The sequence below is a fragment of the Protopterus annectens genome, chromosome 1.part0, assembly GCF_019279795.1.
Source record: "Protopterus annectens isolate FY-2018-M chromosome 1.part0, PAN1.0, whole genome shotgun sequence".
Classification (NCBI taxonomy): domain Eukaryota; kingdom Metazoa; phylum Chordata; order Ceratodontiformes; family Protopteridae; genus Protopterus; species Protopterus annectens.
The window spans coordinates 671538801-671555955 of NC_056725.1; the positions used below are offsets into that span (position 1 = coordinate 671538801).

The following is a 17155-nucleotide window of genomic DNA, read 5'->3' on the forward strand; positions in this document are numbered from 1 at the left end:
AGTCAGGTCTGATGGGTTTATACTAAACTTACTGCCCTTGGGGGCCATTTTTAAGCCTAGCCAGCTATCTCATTTGACAATCAAACCCTGTACCTTGTGTTTGCAAGACAAACACCTAAACCATTATGCTAACTTCCTACCTGTATCCAGGGGGAGGAATTTCTGAGTCTTTTACATGAAGTTTTAGCTATGTCTCAGTAAGGGCAATGATATCTGGTGCATAATGAAAGATGCTGGCATGGGGGTCAGTGATTTTGTTACAGATACAATGTATACTTATTGAGGTAAAGTATGGCTGCTTGTAGACATTAGAGGTGACCATAGGGGGTGCAGGCGATGGGGGGGTAGAAATAGAAGGAGGTCTTGGTTTGCGGTGTATATCACCACATAGTTTAATTCTTACAGAATGTTGGAGAGACTGAAGTTATTTTATAAAAGTAATTCTTATTTGTATTTTTATGTCATGCTTTGTTCTGTGGTGATGGTGAGGACGGGTAAAACTTTTGTATTTAGAGTAAAGAGTTTTCTAGTGAAGAATTTTGGAGAGAATGTTTTAAATGGAGGCTTATGTCAAGTGAGTAAATTTTGATTGTAAGAGGAGTAATTTAATAGTCTGAGAAGAGAAAAAATATTATTAGAAATATAGTTGAGCTAGTGACTAGCATGTTTACTTGTGATGACAGGGGTGGCAATGAAGTCATAGTCTTGTCATGAGACAGAGTTATAAAGTTAGACATAAAGCTCTGTAAGAGTTAGAATGATGTTAGGGAACATTAAGAGTGATAAGAGCTGTGGATGTGTTGGATAAAAACACAGCTGAGAATTCAAGAGAGTAGTGAGGAAGTTGGTTAAAAGTTAGGAGAAACAGAGCTGAGAAATAAAGAGAAGAATTTGTAGTAGTGAATATGAATACGAATAAGGTACTCAGTTAGAAAAGGGGAGGAGTGGTCTGAAGTTAGGAGTAAAAATGAATAAGATGAAGTGTGTATATATATGCATGCATCATCATCATGCATACATATACATTTATATATATATATATATATATATATATATATATATATATATATATATATATAGTTCCCCTTCAGAAGATCAAATTACTGAAAGCTCGAAATTCACAAGCTCGAAGCCAGAATCTCAAGTTTTCAGTAACTCAAAATTCTACAGGGGAACACAAACAACCTAAAAACAGTTTTCTTATGTTTTTGCAGGGGGGCAAGTCCCCATGCAGCCCCCCTACTTAAATATTCCAACTCCAAGATTGCACTTCAGCGAAGAAAAGGAAATTCTTCTGTTCTGCGCTATATGCATAAGTGCACAATGGGAGAACGTCCACTCCTCTACTGAAGTCCGGTCACGCATATTACACCAGAAACGATGCAGGGGGACCTAGCTCCCTGCATACACGTAAGTACATTTTTTTTTTACTTTTACAGCTTCCCTTTACAATTTCGAGGTACTGAAAACTCGAGATTCTGGGCTTAAGCTTGTGAATTTCAAGCTTTCAGTAATTCGATCTTGTAAAGGGAACTATATATATATATATATATATATATATATATATATATATATATAGAGTTTATAATCAAAATGTCAAGGTGGCTTATCTCGACAGTGAGAAGGATGAACACGGAGCAGCAGAAAGGTAAAACTACTGCAAACACAATTCCTGTCAACTTTGAAATGTCAATACAGAGACTGTGTTCGCAGTTAGGAGTGTTGGTGCTTTGAAGTGGATCGCACTACAGTTTGGATTGGGAAAATTACCCTTTTCTTCACTGTAGTGCTATCTTGGAGTTACAATATATAAGTAGCAGGGGTTACGGGGGGGCGCAGCCACCCAATGGAGAGTGCAGGGGGGGGGGGTTGCCACCTCACAAAATTATAGGAAATTTTCCACCTCATAGCAGATGTTTTTTTCTGGATGGTGAGCAGTCGAATGTCGATTCTTTCCTCCAAAAGAATCGAAATTCTAAGCAATTGGCATGATGCTGTTCTGTTGTTCCGGGTCGGGGATGTGAATAGTCAAGGTAAGTAACCTCAAAATTTTGATAGTAAACCTAGATACATATATATATATATATATATAAAAGAATTAAGAATTATTGTGGTAAAAAGATGGGCGAATGTATTAGAAAGCAGAAGGGCAGCAGACAAAAGTACACCACGTTGCTAGAAAGGAAAAGAGTAGTTAACGTCCGAAGTGTCTAAAGAAGAGATCAGATGAAAGAAGGAAATCACGGTAACACATCCTTAGCAAAATACACGCCAACTTATGCAAGGTACAAGACCCATGTTAGACAGAAGGAGAGCCAATACCATCAAGAGCTGTTTGGTACAATATGCATTCATTTAACACTGAACATTACTGTGAGCAGTGCATCTGAATCCTGAAACAAAAACAATTGTCAGAATCTGACTCCCTTTTTAAATTTTGGCACATAGTTTTGGAAAACAGTCAACTAAAGAACAAAGTCAGTGTTAAGGGAAACAGTATACTAGAACAGATGGCAATGACGCAGTTTAATATGGAGAATATGAGATACTTTGTACTGGGTGATGACCTAAGTAAAGTTCACCGGCCATTCATTTTACCGCAGAAACTGTAAATACAGTAGTGCAGATGCTTAAATCAGTGTAAGCATATGATTAAATAATACACTTACCCTAAAAGTATCAGCTAGAGGGGAGAGCCACATCCAAGCCATGCAGCCAAAGGGAAAGGGCTAAGGTATTTAAGCTAGCAGGGTCGGGGGTATTGTACTGGTCAGAATTTACATTAGTATAATCAGGTGTGGAGAAGGAGGTCAAACTAAAATAGAGCCAAATAGTGCTTCAATATTAAAAATGACAGTGTTTAATCAGGTGCAGAACTTGTTTGTTAATCAGAATCAGTGTAAACGGTTAAATGATACTTTCATGTTGACGTAACTGTAGAATATTATGATAGTCTAATACAAAAAAAAATCTAGCTTTACACAGCATTAAGGGCAGTGCAAGCCATATACCTGCATAAACTCAAAATAGTGATATCCGGAACTGTGAAGCAGCATCGTTTCACACCTGTACTGAACAGGTAACAAGAACTTTCCTCTCTAGTAATTCGCTTAAAGAAATTGAATGTATTCAGTTACATTTGTAGAAAAAATATAAAAAGATGCTATGAAGTATTATACTTGAATCATTTTAAAATTATTTAAATATTTTCATGACAAAGTTTACAGATGAAGTATTTTACAGCTTAGAACTTATATTGCACCAACATATTTTGACAGACAAACTTTGTTTATGTTCTGAATGTGACCATATGCATGTAAAATGATTCTTCTCACTGGGTTATGGATAATTAAGAAAGCTAGTCAGTCAATAAATAAAACATACTGCACAGGTTAAGGAAGTTAGTTAATAAATAAATAAAGTATAATGTACAAATTAATTACTCTGTTATGAATGTATTCTTTGCAGATGTTTTGTCAAAACAAACACCTCTAGAATTTTAAAGTAAATGCATTAAATTCTCACTTCCAAGTTCAGAGATAATCTGATTGTATGCAGACATAGGCAGAGTCTCATTAGGAAACTTCTCTTATGTGGGGTTGTGTGTGTAAGCTTTATTTTCCTTAAAATAGTTGTTAAATATCTGTTTTTAAGAGTTTGCTTTACTCCTAAAGAAGCAACATATTCATACTGCTATCCATTTATCACCAAAGATGTAGATAAACACAAGTTTTGGAAATAATTACAACTTAAAAAAGCATACCCTAAACTAAGCAAAAATTAAGATAAATTAAATATCAAGTCAATTGCTCTACTTACCTTCAGCCGTCAACCCATATTACCTCAAATTGCTGCACGCACCCCTGAGCGCAGCCCTTTCTTGTCAAGAGACTCGGTTGTTGAAAAGCAAGAAAATCATGTAATTGCTTTTACATCCTGGATGAAACAGTTGTTTGAATTTCAGTTCTCAGTATCAAACATTGGTCTGGAATGTGCTGCAGTTAGTTTCATGTTCACATCGGGAATTGGGTAATACTTCTTGGCAGCATGGAATAACTTCTCTGTTTTCCCACTGATAAATATTTTGTTATATTCAATGCAAAATGAAGTCGGCCACAAAGTCTTGTTTTACAATAGTTCATAATCACTGAATGTCTTGTCAGCGGAGACCATTAACTTAGTGTTACCTCTTCTCATAGTCTGTTCAAAATTCACTAGTTGCCTCAGAGTATCAGAAATCCTTACATTTAAAAAACGAAAAGAGAAGGTGTTTCTAGACTAAATACTCAGAGCGTTTAGTCATGTCTGCCAAACTGTGCAGAATACTTGGGCAGATTGTTTGGGCTTTGATTGCATTCAGTTTGCAGACAGTATTGTTAACCTACCACTGCCCCTTCAGCTCAGCAGTTTTGGAAATTAAAATGTGACTGTGGGACAAAAATGTTTGCACATCTGGAATCTATCTAGTGCTTAACTTAAGGTCAGGGCAAAGAACACAACTGCAGAAAACTTCTCCGCTCTCAGTATGTAAGGGGGAGGAGCAGAACAGTGTTTCAGAATGGCAAAGCTGTGGGGCATGTTAAATTCCCATGCAACAAAAATCCACAACATTTTTGAATTAATTTTCTCCTTCCTTTAAAGGGAAACAGCACTTCACCTTCCCTTATCGCATGATTAAATACATCAGCATCTGAAATAAAACATGAGCTTAGGAACTCTTTGTTTCTTGAAGCTACTGTTACTCCCACTGAAAGCAGAATGTTTGCTAAAGTTCATTTGCTTCTAAGATTTCTACTTAATTACATGTCATAAGGTACTGGGTTACAACAATGCACAGCAGTTGAGCAGAGCACTGCACAAGGCAGAAAACTTCCAAACTGATGACTCAAATCAGGATGAGTTTTATGACTCTTAAGACCTATGTCTGATCCCACTGGGAGCAGCTGCTATATAGACTTGGTGAGGGGGAACAACATTTTCAGTTTTTCAAAATTGTAAAAAGACAGTAATATTGACTTCATCTCCCACAGAACTGAACACTTGGCTGAAGCACAGAGGCACATGAACTAAACACAAGGGTCATTCTTGCATTTTATCCATCACTGTACATAGCGTGTGAATTTGTGCGATACCATTTTGTATCTAGATTCAGTTCACTGCAGACTATTCCTTTCTTTTCATTTTTAGCATATTGATGGTGTTTCATACTATGAATAATGCAGACAAATGTTTGACCATCTTGTGCTTGTCATATATTTCTTGCATTGTGAACTTTGTCTACAAATGTACATATACATTATGCTGTCAGCATTCTCATTAATTTAAGACTCATCTTTAGCCGGTGTTCTTGGATTCTGTGTTGCTTTTTGGGTTGCCTCCCAAGACTAAGGTAGTAGCCCTATCCTTTACCTACTCATAATGCACTGAAAGCCTTTCCTAAGAACTTTGTAGCAGACAGGGTCTAGCTAGAGGAATGCAGCCCATCCCCCCATTAGATTGCTCTGCAGCTAACTGTGGGACCTACTTTCTGGAGAGACAGAAAAGTGTATACATATCTGGCTATCTGCCTAACCCACTTACTGTTGAGTCATGCAGAAACTGTAGCCTCTGTATGTCAGCCTTAACCCTGGCCTCACGTCATGGCTATATATCAGTCTTGGAATGCTTCATATGCCCCCTCCTGGGTGGCTTTCTGATGAGCTCATCTGATTCCCGAACTCAGGTCAATAGGCTAGAATCCAAACAGTGAAAAGGATCAGTCACCTAGATATATAATTTTAAAATGCAGGCAGTTGCATTGTATTCCCCTGAATGAAGCATTTTTATGACTTAGAAAATAAGGAATTACATAAAAACTGTAAATATTACAGTTAAGTGTAACTGCTCCAAGTTTTCATTTTAACGTTTTATAAAAGACCACATTATTCTACCATGCATCATAGGGTTGTCACATTGACAGATGCTCAAAGCTGGTAATTTGTAGCTAAACATGATATTTTTAGGACATTTTATAGGACCAATGCCACTTTCACCAAAACTAAAGTCTGTACTTTCAGTTTATCACAAAAAATAAGATTTACTAGTATGGAATTTTAATTCTCTTTAGGTTGTCTTCTTATATATCAAGATGTTTCTGTTAATATTAAGGTATTAATGATAAGGTATAATAGCTTTCTGCATTTTTTTTGCATTCTTTTTTCCACCCTGTTTCAACCAGCAGTTTACTCTAGCTACTATGACGGAGTCCACTGATTGACATCACTGAGGAAAGAGACAACTGTGACACAGCCATCTTCCAGGTAGGCATGATGGATTTTTTCATATTTTCTAACTTAGCCACATCTGTAGTATTTGCTGTGCATGCCAGCATATGAAAAGGACTACTATACCTCCCCTACACATAAGTGATACCCACATATACATGATAAATGCTTACATCTGGATGCAGCTTGGCATAAACCAACACATATGCTGCATGCCATACACTTCTCTCTCCAGTCTGTATGAGCACTGCAATGGGCAGGACTGCCTCACTCCTTCCACCAGGGTAAATGAGGTGACATCAGCCACTTACTACTAGCCCTCCCTTGCAGGTTATCCCAGAACCATCATCACTAGCCAAACCAAGATTTGTTTTGGTGACAATCAGTGCACAACATAGCCACCAAAGTGTTGTGTAGTATTTAGAGGAGTTAGGAAACATTTTTTCTTCTAGAATATCAGAGCATTTTCCTTTTATTAATGCAGTTTTCCAGATCAGTATTGTCCTTTGAAGACAGTGAGTTATGGTACCACTAACTATACTCCCACAGTAATGCTACACTTTTTGCACTACATGTGTGCATATATGTATGCATGTCGGAGTATAGGATACGGAAATGCTTGAGGGTACATATTCTTTGAAGTTGCCTCACACAGTGTGAAATTGCCTGAAAGATGTTTCTGATAATGCTCTCCAACAGGTCAGCTCACTGTGGTTACAGCTTTAGAGCACTTTGATGTTTGGGCCCCTGTTATGTGAGTGAGGTATACTATCTCAATGTTTACTTCAGTTTATTTTTTTATGTTTGATTAGGTCTATAAATGCAATTATCGCTTTTCAGACAAGACCTGGTTGTCTTAGTCGATGAGTGAGTAACTCAGAGTCATATAATATACAAGTTCAGACTGAATAAATAAATAAATAATGAGATTTATTACCAGTTCACTGTTCCTCACAACCATTACATTAACCCCTGTTATAATTTGCAAGACTGTTAATGATTCCTTTTCTTTTTTTTTTTTTCCTTTTTTTTTATCCATTGAAATTAACAACTAGAAAAAAACAAGAATGTGATGACTCCCCCGCTGTGGTCCATTGTTGCCTCAGCTGGGTCAAAAATGGGGCTCTTGGTGATATACATTTATCAGCAGTGTAAGACTCCTGGCATTTGCTTCAGAATTTATATGGTATTATGTTCAGTGAGGACATGTTGTTTGTTACTATACATGTTATTAACCTGTTTTCCATCATTCCACATGATATAGGACTGGAATGTTTCTTGGAAAAGATAAGTCAGAATCAAGACTTTTCTAGAAATGAGATTTTGGTGTTGTACAGATTTTTGGACATTGTCCTTAGAAACAATGTTGTGTATTTTAAGGGTGAATACTTTCATCAGGTTTTGGGTATAGCAAAGGGCAGGGTGTACACCCTTGAATCCAAATTTATTTTAGCAGCCTCAGAGAAAAAGTATGTATTCGCCTCCCAGAATTTTGTGATTTTTATTATGCATATTGCAGGTTCCTGGATGATGTTATTATTTTATGGAAAGGAAGTATGATGCAACATTTTTAATTGATTATTTAAAATAATACCACAGTTTGGAGTCTGCATGTCCTCCTCACGGTTGGGTGGGTGTTTGAAAGACATGTGTAAATGGGCGTGCCTTCATTAAAGGTTGGACATCGAGCTGGCACCTCAGCATTTGTGAAAATCTACTGCCAATCATTATCGGACTGGAGATCCACTGTGGCGACCCCTAACCGGGAAAAGCTGAAAGACAACAACAACCACAAGTTTTTTATAATTTACTCACCAGTACAGTTTGATAAAATTGACTATGTCGATGTTACTATGAGCAAAGACTGCATTAATCAATGATTTACATCCACTATTTTCCACAAGGAGACATTTATAAATTCCTATTTACACTTTGATAACTGTCACCCCTATCATAACAAAATAACAAAAAAGAATAGTCAAAGGGCAAATGGCTAGGCTGATTAACAATGACAATCTGTTAATGGGTGAGTTAGGGAAAGTTATACACATTTTAAATAGGGATTATCCATGCAGTTTACTAAATAAAGCAAAAGAGGAAATTATTAGGGGAAGAACCATCAAATTCAGCTCTATTTTGGGGACATCATCAACACGCACCATGACACAAAGGAGCAGAGTACAGGGTATGCCAAGTAAAAAATTGGTTATGGTTACACTTTAAAACAGAGAAGCACATTTGGTTAGTAGTTGTTGTGTCTTTCGGCTTTTCCCGGTTAGGGGTCGTCACAGCGGAACTCCGGTCTGCTAATGATTGGTAGTTGATTTTTACATGCCGAGTTACCAGCCCTGATGCACAACCTTCAATGAAGGTATGCCCATTCACGCATGTCTCCATGCAGAAGACACTCTGAGAATCAAACCGTTTGGTTAGTAGGATTGTCCAAAAAAAAAAAAAAACTTGTAATATGATTTTCATCCAGGAACTTAAAAGTAAACCGGGTGATTTTCCCTAGATTGTTTACTGTAAAGAAAAAACATTAAGAACTGTTTAGAAAGCAAAAAGGATACAGATCAAAAGAAATGCATAAGGATGAATATGGTAAAAGGTGGAAAATGTATATATAGTAGATATGTGAAAGATGATCCCTATGTAATTGTCGATGAATATGGCAGAAGTATTCATTTCACACGGTCTTACAATTGTGTTACTAGCAGTGTAGTCTATTTAGCCACCTGTGTATCCTGCGTAGCTTATGTTGGAAAAACTACAAGAAGGCTTTGAGAAAGAATTTATGAACACCTGTATGACATTAAGTCAGGGATATAGAACAGTATCTTTTTTAGGCAGTCTATCAAGTGTGATGTCTTTTAGAAGTATTTTTTTTTATTATAAACAGAGTCAGTGAGTGTGAAAGAGACACACAGAATTTTTTCGAATACAAGGAATGAATTTGGCGGTTAAAGCCCAATGCAGGTATAGAAGTATGCTTGAACAGATATATTTCCATTTCAAGTTCCAGTCTTAAGTGGAGTCCTTCATGGTTTGGTACTGTGTCAGCTCTTTTTTTGGCATCTGTACATACATACAAATATTTCAAGCATGGCCATTACTGCCCTTCTAGCCTGCCAATATACCAAAACAGTTGTTCTCATAAGTGTCAAGGCTGTTCTTAATAATATCTAAAGCAGTGCTTGCCTTAATGTAGTCTGGTAGTCTATTCCATGAACCAGCTGCTCTCCCAGAGAATGTATTAGTACACTTCTCATTCCTACAGCATCTTCTACATACATTGTCTGATGATTTTCTATTACTTTTTGATAACCCCAATACATTCCAGAGGTAGTTGTCTCTAAATGCCCTATATACTTGAATAAGGTCTCCTCTGAAATATCTGTATGAGACATTGTACACGCTCCAGTATTTTAGCCTTTTACAATAACTTAAAATTTCCCATCCATTTTAAGCCCTTGTTTTATTTCTGTCACAATCTTTCCAGTTTACTTGTGCTTTTCTTATACGGTGTCCATACTGTTATTCTATACTCAAGTTTGGGTCTAATGTAACTAATAAACAATGACTTTATCATTTCTGATTTCCTAGACATTATAAATATTGTATACAGTCTATAGTTCTATAACTATCATTAAGTAATTTATTGATATGATTAGAAAAACTCAAAGCTGGATCAGTCCATAAACCCATGTCCTTTAATGAATCTACAGTTTCAATCATTGTGTTTTTTATTAAATATTCACCTTTCAATTTATTTCTTCAAAGCTCATATGCTTATTTTTTGATGTATTTATGATCATATTATTCTCCTGTGACCAAGTGATCAATTTAGTAAAGCTCTTCTGCATCCATGCTATTATTTGTAACACATGTAATCAGTTTACCCAGTTTCAACTCATCTGTATCCAGATTGTTGAACACCTCAGATGAAAAAGATAGGTGTGAAAGATAATCTAAACAAATAAGGGCCTAGGACAGAACCCTGTGGGATAACTTGACTGTAACCAGGAATTTCACCTGTCCAGTTGCTGTTTGATACTTGTCATGATCTATTTGTACATCATGCAGTTATCCATCTTATCAAGAGTACTTCAGTACCTACTTGTTCTAATTTATCAGTCAGTGTTTTGTGTATGACCCTGTCAAATGCTAAAGTTAAATCTATACAAATGACATCACAGCACAATGTTTCATTCATAGCTGTTATTACATTGTTATAGAACATTATGTTAAAGGTAGTAATATATCTACTTCCAACATACGCATGCTAATTTATGGTTTCAAGACTCAACCTTGCCAGTTCTGACAATATTGCCTTCTCCATTATTTTTTCACAAGATCAAAGTAGACTGATGGTTCTGTATGACTCTAGGTTTGTCTTACTCTCCTTTCGCTTAAAGACAGGTTTAAAAAGCGCACGTTTCTAATCTTAAGGAAACTCCCCATATTTATACGACCTAGTAAATAATAAATATAATGGTACTGTAAGTTCTTGTTGAAGTGTTCTCAGGTCACTATTAATAATTCTGTCTCCTCCATCTGTTTTGTTTGAGTCCAGTTTACATAGTTCTTTTTCAAAATAATCTAATTTGATTTTAGTTTTTGAGGTTACCTGGATGGCACTAGGACAAATTATCACCCCCTTTGTGGAGCAAAACTGTCTTGCATAAGATATTGTAAATATATTTATAATCCATTGTGTCTGAGAATAAATTTAAGAAACTATACACAGTTTATCAGTTTGTATGTCTTTACTCCTATCATAGCTTATGTATCTATAAAATGATTTCCTATTGCACTCAATATCCTTATGTGCATTATCTTCAAATTATTCTTAATCTTGTCTCATACTATGCTTAATTTGTTTGTTCGGCTTATTTCAGTTTTCAGAGTTGCAGTTTGAGCTTGTTTCAGTTTCTTATATTTTTTGTCTCTCAAGTTAATCAAGTATCTTTTTTTATGGAAATATTTCCTCCTGGAGTTGTATGCCCAGATCCCAGTGTTAAACATTTTTGACTTTTTGCATTCAAACAATTTCTCTTTCAAATATTTATGTGTATTAATTTAGATTTCACTTAGGCAGAATTGTCTAGCAACAAATTAACCTTTATAACCCCATGATCACTGCAAATCAACGGTGGTAGAACTTTTTTATTTTTATTTTTATTTTACATTTGTTGACCGGGCTAGTCTAATTGGATACATGTCCATTTTCAGTAGAGGCCCGGGGAGAAAAGCTCCAAGCATAAGAATAACAATATAACAAAAGCAAATATGTAAAATAGAGTAATAAAGCAACAGTACCATAGTAATATAGGTAAAATGAGAAAAGCACATGGACTAACAAACAGTGACTAAAAAACATTTAGGCAAAAGCTAGACCAGACATAAACAAGCACATGCACTAGACAGCACAAAGAACAAAGTTCCCAAATCCTATCAAATTACTAAGAATAAAACAAGAGGAGAGAAATAAGTTTTAGGGGCAAGAGGGAGGGCTAGGGTTGACATAAAGTAACAGTAATTTCTTTAGAAACACAATGTCTAGTATGTTCTGTTCCCCAGTAGGTGTTTTTTACAATGTGAAGCAATTGTTCCTGAACACACATTGAGAATAATTTCCTTACTGATGTTGTTGAAACAATGTTATTCCAGTCTGTTTCTGGTAAATTTAAAGCCTTGGTTAATATTATTCTTCCCTTTTGTGTTTCATGCAAGAAATTAATTCTTCTAGGTTATCAGCACTTGACTTTGGTGGTCTTTACACTCCAACAATTGTTACATGTTCCGTGGTTGTCTTTATTGTCACAGTTACACAGTCTATAGTATTTGTGTTATCACTGAACATGTAATAACCAGAGGTCTCATAACTATCTTTAATACCTATCATAACACTTGATTTTTTGTTAGAATGTCACAGGAAAACATTTACACTCTGATAGAACTGGTTTCCAATCATTGTTCTTTAACCACTTTTCACAAACAATAACAACATCAATCTTGTGGGAACGTAGAAAATTTTCCAGTAAAGAAAAACTTTATTATTAATGCTCCTAACATTTACTGCCAACACAGCCACATCAAATTTTGCTATCTGTGAAGTGTTTAATTTTCTACCTGGCAAAAATCCTGCCTTGTGTTTCTCAAATATTCTGTACTTTTCCGTTAATGGGGCAACAGTCTTCACGAAACAGAATTGTTGGTTCGCGAAGATTGTTGCTACGTTAATGGAATTATCAGAAAAGTATCAATGCATTTATGGATTTGGCAGCACTATGAACCAGTATAAACCATTATAAACCAGTATAAGTGTAGTTTGCATTACATGACTTTCACTTCAAATCCGATGGTGTTTTTCTATTTACTGAGGAATATGAAATCATCTGGATAGGATCATACTGTGAGAAGTCGTGGAACCATAGTGTTTAAGTAAATGAACAGGTCACAGCAGACATCTATTCCTTCTCTTTAAGAAATAAACAGCTCTGTCAGGAGGCAAGGAAAAGGCCTATTCATACAACACTACTGCTTTCAAGGTTTGCCAGTTTCCCTGCCATGCCTTTTTATCGGAAACGTTTTATGTCACTTTACAGAAGAAGTGGGTTGATTCACACCTGCTTGCTTTCTATTCATTATGTTTGGGATCTTATCTCACATTTCTTCCCTGCTCCATTTCTATCACAACCACATGGTCCCCGAAAGTAAACACTGTCGTTTAGAAAGTGGAGCACACAACATGTGGAAAGGTAATGTTTGCTAAGTAAAAAAAAACATTTTTGCTAATTTATATACAGATTTTATTAACAGTAAATAGTCATGAAACTGGATTTTTTCATATAAAGTCAGGACCAGTTGATAGTTCTCTGTTTAAGTTATTGGGGCAACACTTTCAACGCGATTGTTCAGTTGTAATGTAGTGGCTTAAAAAGTCTGTTAACCAGAAGTGTGTAAAATTTAACAAAATCTTGTTTTTTTTATAATGTATTATGAAAACAAATAGTTTTTACATATATGTGGTTAACAGACATGTTAATTAACTGGATTACAGTTGAACAATCACATTGAAAGTGTTACCCCGATAACAGAAATTACCAATATTCCAAACATCTGCCACAAAAACTCTCTTCCCTGATTTTGACAAGTGTCCACCATTTTGTCTGAATACATGTGTGCATAAAATTAGGCTCAGATACTCTACGCATTTCCATTTTTTTAAAAATTTTTTTCATGTAGGTAGTTCGAAAAGTCTTTTCATTCACAGTGACATGACTCTCCTTTCTATATGTGATTTGTGAAAAAATACTAACACTTGTACAAGCTATGCTATATAAGAGGGCTGTAAGTTCTCTGTTAACAGTCAGAAAGTCCTTGCAGATGAGACCATTTGTACTGACATGAATAAAAACAGATCCGTACTTCCTTACATTAAGACATTCTAAGGCTTGTCTCAACATCCTCTATTTTTGCTCCTGGCAAGCATAACACTATTCGATGTTCATCACCTTCTCAGCAATCTATTTCTTTGAAGTGGAAGCAAATGCTGAAGGTTTATGACTGACAAATTTACAGATGATTGTAAGCTGAGGGTTATCATTGAGTCCCCTGCAGACACTAGCATTCTTCAATAAGACCTACCTCTGACTAGAAAATGGTGCGAAAGCCATGGTCTTAAACTCAATACTTAGAAATGCATAATTATACCCTTTGAGAAGTTAACCATCCCGGCTAATTACCATGTTGATAATATGCCCCTAAGAGTGGACCCAGTGATGAGGGATCTGGGTGCTTCCATAGACAATATCCTTACCTTTGACCACCATGTGAACACAGTGGTGAAGAAATCCTTTTATGTTGCATAACATATAAGTAAGGGCATGGCATCTAGGTCAAAAGAAGTCATTATCCCAGTGTACTCTGCTACTCTGCCTTTATCAGAACAATCATAGAGCACCATGCTCCATTTGGTATGTATCTGACCAGGCATATGCAATAACTAGAATGACCTCAGAGGTTCCTTACAAAAAGAATACAAGGCATAACAAACCTTATTTATGCAGAGCATCTTAAAGCCATTTCCCTCTTTTCAGTCTCCTATAGATTGCTGAGGGTCATTTATGCCTGGCTTTTGGAAAACTTGGCTAGATTAGAAAGGCCTCCCCGTTTGCTAACCTAGTAACAATCTATGGCTCTATGAAAGTGTATTGAAGCAAAAAAGCATCACATTTATGATGCCAAGTACTTATTTGCTCATCTCTCTCTCTATATATATATATATATATATATATGTGTGTGTGTGTGTGTGTGTGTGTGTGTGTGTGTGTGTGTGTGTGTGTGTGTGTGTGTGTGTGTTTTAAATATATTTAATTATAGACTCACACCTGCAGTTACTAATACATGCAATTACACAGAGACACATGCATTTTCAAGCATATTTACACTTAAGTTTGCAGGCTGCTTTCAAGAAAGTTTTTTTATTTTATTGTTTATGCCATGTAAGCAAAGAGGCACTGTTCATAATGGTTAATATTTAATGAATTATTTTTTTATGCATTTCTTATGTATTTTTGATGTTGGCTAAACAAATGTTACAGGGTAGTTGTTAAACCGGTCAGTTATCAAAGTTTGTTTGCATTGTTAATTACTATAAAAGGAAGACAGATGACCACTTCACCAACAAGGATCCATGATGGCTATGGCAAGGTATTCAGCACATCACCAATCATAAAACCAGTAACTGTACATATGTTGATGGAGATGCCTCAGTGGCAGAGGAACTTAATTACTTGTTTGCCCATTTTCAGGTGGAAACAGCAGAGACAGTCATGCCTAGGCCCCAGCTGACAAACCATAGCAGTCTCATGTCATCTTTATCAACCTTCTACAACCACACCTTCACATTACAAGACCATGATGTAAGGCATGTGCTCAAAGCGGTTAATCCAAGAAAGGCTGCTGACCCTGATGGAGGGACAGATTGACAGTGAAGGAATGCACCGACCAGCTCTGTAGGTCTTCACAAAGATCTTCAATCTGTCTCTATCTTAAGTCTACTATTACATATTGCCTGAAGTCAACTACTATCATTCCACTTCCAAAAAGACCTGTCATCAGTAATCTCAATGGCTACCATCCAGTGACATTTACTCCAGTCATCATGAAGTGTTCTGAACAACTGGTTCTGCAACACATTAAGGACAGTTTCCCATTTATCTAATATACACAACAGTATGCTTACAGAGGAGATAGGTCTATTAAAGATGCCACCTCCACTGCCTTACACACTGCACTTTGTCATCTTGAGCAGCAGGGGAGCTATGTGAAGATGCTCTTTAAAGACTTTAATTAAGATTTTAACACAGTTATCCCAGATAGACTGGTCACTAAACTCACTGGCCTAGGACTTTCAGAACCTACCTGCTACTGGAGTAAAGACTTTCTGACTATCCATCATCAGATAGTTAGACTAGGCCCATACCTCTCCTCCACTCTCAGGCTAAACACTGTGTCTCACAAGGCTGTGTGCTAAGCCCCCTTCTGAATACTCTTTACACCCATGACTGTCTGTGTCCCATGTCATTCTACTAATGCCACCGTTAAGTCTGCAGATGATACCACAGTGGTTGGACTTATTTCATGAGGAGATAAGACAACATATTGAGATAAAGTTCAAAGACTGGCTGCATGGTGTACTGAGAGGAACATGGCCGTGAGCTCTCCCAAAACAAAAGAACTCATAATAGATTTCCAGAGCTTAATGCAGATCACAACCCATATATGCCAGTAGAGACTGTGTGGAAAGGGTTCCTGCCTTTAACCCTCTAGGTGCACATGTGGCTGAAGATCTCTCTTGGTCCACAAACACCACTTAGGCAGTCAAGAAGGCACAGCAGAGACTTAATTTCCTATGCATCCTTAGGAAAAATAACCTGCAGGAGAAACTACTGGTGTCTTTTTACTGCTGTTTTATTGAAAGTGTGCTGACATACTGCATTTCCAAGTGGTATGTCAACAGCTCTGCAGCAGACAGGAAGGCCCTTCAAAGGATAATTAACTCTGCCCAGAAAATAATTGGCTGCTCACTGTCCTCCTTGAAGGAACTCTTCAGCTCTCACTGTCTCAACAGGGCAACCAACATCTTGAAAGAACCTTCTCACCTTAGATATCACCTGTTGTTCTTTCCTCTGGCAGATGGTTCAGGTGCATTCCATCTCAGACTAACACACTTAAGAACACTTTCTATCCCAGGGCCTTACATGAACTGAAGAGTGCTAAATACTCACCCTGAGTACAGATAATAGCCATTTGTACTATAAGGTATATGTTTACATTCCTGTGCAACTTACTTTATTCCTTTCATGTGCAGTGTACACAAGTGCAAAGCCAATAACTTAGTTGTTCACTGCATTCCATTGCATTATATTGTATTGTTTGGTATTGTACTGTATTCTCTTATCTATTCATGTTCATTATATGCGACTGCACCTTAGGAAGACTGCTACAAATTTCATTGTACCTGTGCAATGACAATAAAGGAATCTTACCTTATCTATCTTCTCTTAATTAATGGTTGATTTTGATTGGGGAGTTCAAATATATTAACATCATGGTGGAAGTTAATCTTTCACTTTGAGGAAGTCTTTGAATTATTTGGGATGAAAGTGCTAATTCATTAAATGTTTTTGCATTTTTTTTTGACAGACTGGTGTTAATTTGAGTTAGCCATTGCAATAATTTAATTTTATAAGGTTATCTTTAACTTTTCCAAGTAAGTTTGATTCCTATCTTAGACATAAATTCAAAGCTGTAACTGATATAAAGATGTTTACTGCTGCAATGAAGTAAGGTACTCTTGCTTGTACTTCATAGTATGGTCATAC

At 36.5% G+C, this 17155-nt stretch overlaps 1 protein-coding gene across 2 annotated transcripts in view; it reads right to left on the bottom strand.

Moving 5' to 3' along the window:
• Positions 1-17155, bottom strand: part of PLEKHG2 (pleckstrin homology and RhoGEF domain containing G2) — a 1701404-nt gene that overhangs the window by 1369245 nt on the left and 315004 nt on the right. The window contains exon 1 of one of the 2 annotated variants that reach the window (XM_044062085.1): positions 3820-4296. The exons of the other annotated variant lie outside the window; for it this stretch is intronic. The gene's annotated coding sequence lies outside the window, so the exon portion shown is untranslated. Of the gene's footprint in view, positions 1-3819; positions 4297-17155 lie in introns of those variants that run through there. 2 annotated transcript variants of the gene reach the window in all.